The sequence below is a fragment of the Carlito syrichta genome, unplaced genomic scaffold (genome assembly GCF_000164805.1).
Source record: "Carlito syrichta isolate Samal-C Ts95f unplaced genomic scaffold, Tarsius_syrichta-2.0.1 Scaffold273707, whole genome shotgun sequence".
Taxonomy (NCBI): Eukaryota; Metazoa; Chordata; class Mammalia; order Primates; family Tarsiidae; genus Carlito; species Carlito syrichta.
This window is the reverse complement of record NW_007217803.1, coordinates 162,765-169,374: the sequence shown is the minus strand read 5'-3', so window position 1 is coordinate 169,374 and position 6,610 is coordinate 162,765.

The following is a 6,610-nucleotide window of genomic DNA, read 5'->3' as shown; positions in this document are numbered from 1 at the left end:
CCCCCCCCCCCCCCCCCCAGTGCACTTGGGACCTGAGCTTTACGAGGACCGTGTTGAGATTGCTGTTCTCCCGCCGTCACAACGACTGCATGTCCCTTGGCTTTTCCAAAGACGTTTTCACTCAGATGTCTTTGTACAGAAAACGTGATTTTGCCACTGATTCGAAGGCGTTTTTCTAGACCAGTCAGCGCTGTTTGGCACTTTTGTGTTGTCCTTGAACAGGACTTGAAATCCTGACGACCTGGCCTGTGTCACTGACTTTGTTTATAAAGCAGGAAGGATTTTCCAGATGTCGATAAAGAACTGACACGTGGCCTAAATACGAATGCCCTTAAATGTTGCTGTGCAAAAGAGCTCATAGAATTGCTGTCTGAAGCTGGTTCTTTAATACTGAAGATCGCTTCATATTCTCAGAATGAGATGAAATCTCATGAAAGCTGAAAGCACGCAGCCAGAACGGGCCTTGGCCTACCACAGCTGGAGTTCTTTCAACCTTGTAAAACCTGCTAGGACAGGAGCTAATGCAAATGGAAATATTGTCCTTTTCTAAATACAGAAAGAAGAGTGACAAGAAGAAATGATATATTTGTTGTTTGTTTTTGTCTTTTTTTTCCCCCCTATTCAGAATCTTTCACTACTGACATTTACTCGAAAATTACTGATGTAGCATTTTTATTACGCAAATGATAAATAATTGGAGTGGTGTAGCTCTGTATAAAGCATCGAATGTTTTTAGGTTTTATTTTACTCCTCCTCCTCCCCTCAGTCTCTCATAGTATAGATTACAACTGCTTAAGTGATGGGAGCAAAGTCTAACAAAATATGTTGTGATGGGTAGTGGTAGTGGTGTATTCTTAGCACTCTGACGGGCCACATGAAGGAATCTGTAATTGCTCGTTTTTGGACGGGGTTGCAGTAAAAACAGAGCATGGTTTCAGTGTCCTTATTTTTGTAAATGCTTCAAACCTGATAAATCTTCACTACCAATTTGTGCTTATTTTCTAAATATGCTCTTATTGAAAGAAATGTCCCTTCTGCCGTAAAACAAGTGACTTGTCCTGAAGGCCTGTGTCTGCAGGGTTTTCTGCAGAAGAAGGTATTTTAAGGACAGCCACAGCATCTTCCCTCCCCTGCCTCTTGGCAGTTGCAGCTCTGTGATAACATAGAACCTGGCATTCTACACATTGACTCTGTTGCAGGACATCAAGTCATCAACACAGGCAACCACTTGGATTGTACTGGTCCTTAGGCCAAAAAGTTAAAAGGTCTATAGCTATGTTGTGCTTAGTCGGTTTTATTTGATTGCAGTAATGTTCAAGGTCCATACAACACAAGGTAGAGAATGTTGGCTAGTGTTTGTAAAGTATAGGAGGGGATGTTAGGCCATGTTCTGAGTGCTGTAAATAGTAAACTTTTTAATATATTAAAAAAGTACTGCTAATACTGTTAAATATAATCCTGGAATAATAACTATGGTTAAATGGTTTTTATTGACACCAGAAAAACATGTACAATGGACTGTAGGCTACTGTGTATACGGTAGATGAAGGTGATGGATGACATGCTGCTACTTTGTTTTTGGAAGATTTTTCACCCTCAATAAATTACCAAACTTCCTGGAATATTTTAATTTCTGTAATTGTCAGACAAGATTCCCTTTGCTTTAAATTATTGCACTCTGGAAAAGGTTTAATTAGCTAGTCACTAGCCTAGCCAAATATTTGTTACAGTGTGACCATTATTATAGTTATTTAACGACTGCAAGATGAAAAATTTTGACTAGGGCCAAAGATATAGAAATCATAGGGCCTAGGAAATGGCCTTATTCTGGCTGTCTGATTTTATTTGTTCAGTGAATAAATGCAGATACTTTGGAATTCTCTCATGATATATAAAACTAAAACTTCTTATTCAGACTTTTGAGTATTTTGTTTGACTTTAATGGCTATTTGCTAATGGTGGTAGTGAGTTAATGATAATGTAAACAAGGTTTTAAAAATCAATATTGAATTTTATTTTCACTCTGTAGTGTATGCATGTAACAAAGAGCCAGTAGAAGGCTACTTGGAACCAAGTCAGTGGAAATTATTGTTTAAAACAAATGTTTACATTTGTCTAAACAATATATTACTCTTTACAGATTTTCTTGCATCTTTTTTAATGGGTCTTAAGTTTTATCATATCTTGTGAGAGAATGCCTCACAATGTCGAAATAATAGCTTATATGCCATGATAATATAAGTAACTCTGTCCCTTTTTCAATAGATTGAAAGTTGAGCCATGTTAGCAAGTTTTAAGTATCATTCATGTTGTGAAAAAAAATGCTATGTCCTGTAGCTCTCTGGATGCAAAATAAGTACAAAACACTTGGCTTAAGTCTATATGCAACAACAAGAGACCAAGATAAGGAAACTTTGAGTTACTGTGAAAATTGCGTTTTATATGTGTTCAGAGAAGAGAGAAAAATCTTCAAAAGCCAGAAATCATTTATTCAGTACTTTTTGAGTGCCTTGCCTACCCCGTGCCAGTCACATCTGAACCTCAGGGAGACACAGTGGCAAACCAGATGGCAGAGACAACATCCCTACTGTTATGCTATCCTACTGATAGGACAGATAGACAGCAATCATGCAATTGCAAAAATGTCAGTACATGCTGTCAAGAAAATAAAGCATGGGAAGGGGCAGAGAGTGATGGGCTGGAGGATAGGGGTGCCACTTTAGACAGGGATGGTCTAGGGAGGCTTCTCTCAGGAAGGGACATGAATTAGTCAAGCGAAAATCCAAGCAAAAAGAAGATAAAGCAGAAACAAGGCTCACTTGTTGGAGTGGGGAGAAGGCCTTTGAGGCCAGAGGTTTGGGCTGGGGAAAGGTAGGTGGGGCCAGTCTTAGTCCATGTGGGGGTTCCACTCTGAGTGTCATCCACCAGGGAGCTTTTGGAGAATTCTGTACAGAGAAGTGGCGTGATCTGATTTCTGTGTTTAAAAGATGACGCTGACTTTTGTGGAGATGGAACAGCAGTGGATGTGAGTGATGGCTGTCTAAGTTGTCTCTGCAGGAGAAGGTGCTGGCTCTGCCCAGGGTCATAGCAAGAGAAGTGGTTCACAGCTCCTATATATATATATATATATATATATATATATATATATATATACACACACACACACTTTTTTTTTGTTTGTTTGTTTAGTTGGAGTCTCACTCTGTTGCCCAGACTGGAGTGCAGTGGCTGCTCCCGGCCACCACAGCCTCGACCTGCTGGGCTCCGGCGATCCTTGCGCCTCAGCCTTCCAAGTACCCGGAATTACAGGCATGCGCTACCACACCCGGCTGATTTTTTGATTTATTGTAGAGATGAGGTCTCGCTGCCTAGGTGGGTCTCGAACCCGCGGGGTCAGGCAATCCACTCACCTCAGCCTCCCAGAGGCGCGGGATTATAGGCTGAGCCACTGAGTCCGGCTACTTTTATATTTTTATGTAAATAGTTAAGCATCTATTACCCTGTTTTTGGGTTTTTTTTTAGCCTTTTGGGAATAATTATTTACATTATTGTTTACAACTGCAATCTATAAATGGAAATAGTTATATTTATTATGAAATGAAATGCAGTTTAACACTCTTACTAAGACAAACAGCAAAAGGAATCTAATTTTTTTTTTAGCTTTTCTCATTAGTACAATGTAAATAAAAGAACTGTTTGAGAAAACTATAGCGAATATAATCTCCAAGTAGCTCATCAAAGTAATTTGGGGAGCTGTTAATTATACTATTATCAGTTAAAAGACACGAGGCCCCTTCTCTCTTCTGTTCTTTTTTTGAAGACGTGTAGCTTCATGCTATTGCTGCTGCTTCTTTCAGGGGACACAGAGAGATCAGTCCAGATATCCCACTGCTAACTGAGAGCTAAATCTGCTTCTGTAACCAAGTTAGCCAAAGGTTATATTTTTAGAAGAATAGTAGTCAAAAAAGAGTCACGCCATCTTCCCCATCATTTTCATACTTGCATATTAAAAAAATAGGCCACGCTTAATTTTTATAGTTGTGGGGGTAGCTGTTTTGCAAACTGCGTATTTGATCAGTTTTGTAGTCAATATCAAGTATATCAAAGTAGGATACAGGAGAGAGAGGAGAGGGGACGTCTCCTCCACTCTTCAGATGGTCATTTGTTGAGCCCTGCCTACTCACACTAGCTTCAAGTGTTGAACTTTACCGGAACAGAGCAGTTAGCAGAAAGAGAATTTAAAGTCACTTAGATCCGGGTTTGAATATTGGTGTCAGCATTCACTAGCTAGCTGTGTGACCTTGGGTGAGTTATATAACTTCACTGAACCTGAAGGTCTTGAGTTTTGATACAGTATACTGAATTCCTTTCCTGGGAGGTTGACAGAAGTCCTGTAGGGAAAAATCTGTTTACTGTTTCTTAACCCTTTAAAGGCAGTTGGGTAAATACTGGTGGGAAAGCCTATGGCTTTTTCAGGGAACAATGAATAGTTAGGTGTGACTAGAAAGAAAGATTGAGGGGGTTTTATGGGAAGGAAACAGGCATTTAGCATGTGGTCAGCCCAGTGAGTACCTTGGATGCCATGCTAAGATGAGTGGACTACTTAATTGGCAAGGGATAGCCATTGAAGATTATAGAGAAGAGTAGTATAATCTGCTGGTAGAAGACAAACACCTACAAAGAAAAACATGAGCTTGGGATAATTTGCTTTATGATTATACAATCCTTGTCAGAATGGCAATAATGACGACAAAAATAACTTACTTAGACATTGGTTTGACGTACATTGTTTATCATTTACAACCCAAGCCTTGTTTTTATTAATCACAATTTGTTTAGTGAGCTAATTTGGACCACTTTCTTTCACTTTCTTTTTCTGGTTTTGAATTCTAGAATTAGAAAACATTGACAGGATTTACCCTGTCAGGCTGATGATTGAAACTCCAAATGTCAGTGACTGTCCCCAGACCCTACTAGGTAACTGAGGGTCTCCCAAACGGTGGAAACATCTCAATGAAGGAATTTTAGTGGGCAGAGGTTTCTGGGGGAAACTGAGAGAACTGTGGTGGTTTTATTATAGAGCCTGAAACTTAAATTTGTACAATTGACCCCTAGAATTTAGTTTTTAAAATGCATAGTCTTCAAATATTGATTGATTCATCTTACGCACTTTAAAGTAAATAATTATAGTAACAGAAGCAACAGTTACGTTTACCCTCATTTATTTCTCACAGAAACCTTTTGAGGTAGATATTTTAATTGTGGCCATTTTACAGGTGAAGGAACTGAAACCAAAGATTAATTGACTTGATCACAGTCATTCATTTTGTCACAAGTTAGTGCTAAGAATTTAATCCAGGACCTCTGATCCCAGAACTTTAGCTTTTACTTCTTCCGTATATTGCCTGGATTAACAGTTCTCAAATATATATATTTCAGGACCACCAAAGAGCTTTTGTTGATGTGGTTTATGGCAGTTGGCATTTATCTTATTTGAAATTTAAAATGATAAAATTTAAAGATATTTAATTATATAAAAGTAACAGTAGGCCTATTACGTGTCGACATGGCATTTTTAATGGAGGAAAAAAATATATTTGTTAAATTTAGTAAGGAGTGTGGCACTTTACACTTGAAGCTCACTGTAATGACAAACTTTAATAGAAGATGGATGGGTGTTCATGCCTACTTCTGCGTTCAATCTATTGCCATCTTGGGGAACCTTAGTGGTCCTTGGGCCGTCCTTTGAGAATTCCTAGGCCAAATGATGAGTTCTGTTGATACAGAATGGTACTGTTTCCAGCAGGAGTTCCCATGCCTGATATGGCATCAGAATCTTCCTGAGAGATTTTTAAAAATAAAACTCTAAGTATTATTTTTGGATATTTGGATTCAGGGGGCCTTAGTCAGAACAAGCAATGCGTTTCTTTTCTAGCATTTTATGTTGAAAATCTTGATTCACATAGAATTGAAAGAGTTTTAAGTGAACACTCACATACCCACTGCCTAGATTCTACTATTAAGTTTTTACTAATTTGCTATAACACAGATCTAGCTCTTATTCATTCATTAATCCATCTTAGGTTATGATGCAGCAATATATATGTATTTTTTTAAAAAATATTCCAGATGATTCAGATGCAGAGCCAAGTTTGAAAACTGTTGTTCAAGGGACCAGATTTATGGATTCCTTCATATGGAATCTCTGGATCTGTGGATTACTTTTCTTTTTTTTTTTTGAGTTGGAGTCTCACTCTGTCACCCAGACTGGAGTGCAGTGGCATGCTCCCGGCCACCGCAGCCTCGACCTGCTGGGCTCTGGCGATCTTTCTACCTCAGCCTTCCAAGTAGCTGGAACTACAGGCACGCGCTACCATGCCCGGCTCATTTTTTGATTTATTGTAGAAATGAGGTCTCGCCAAGTTGCCCAGCGGGCTCAGGCAATCCACTCACCTCAGCCTCCCAAAGCATGGGATTACAGGCTGAGCCACCGAGCCCGGCTGTGCAGATTTCTTTTTATGGATTCTCTGGGCTGATATATATAATAGTCTTCCGTAGACACAGTCAGGTTAACTGTCAGATGACAAATGTCATAGCAGGTGCCAGATGA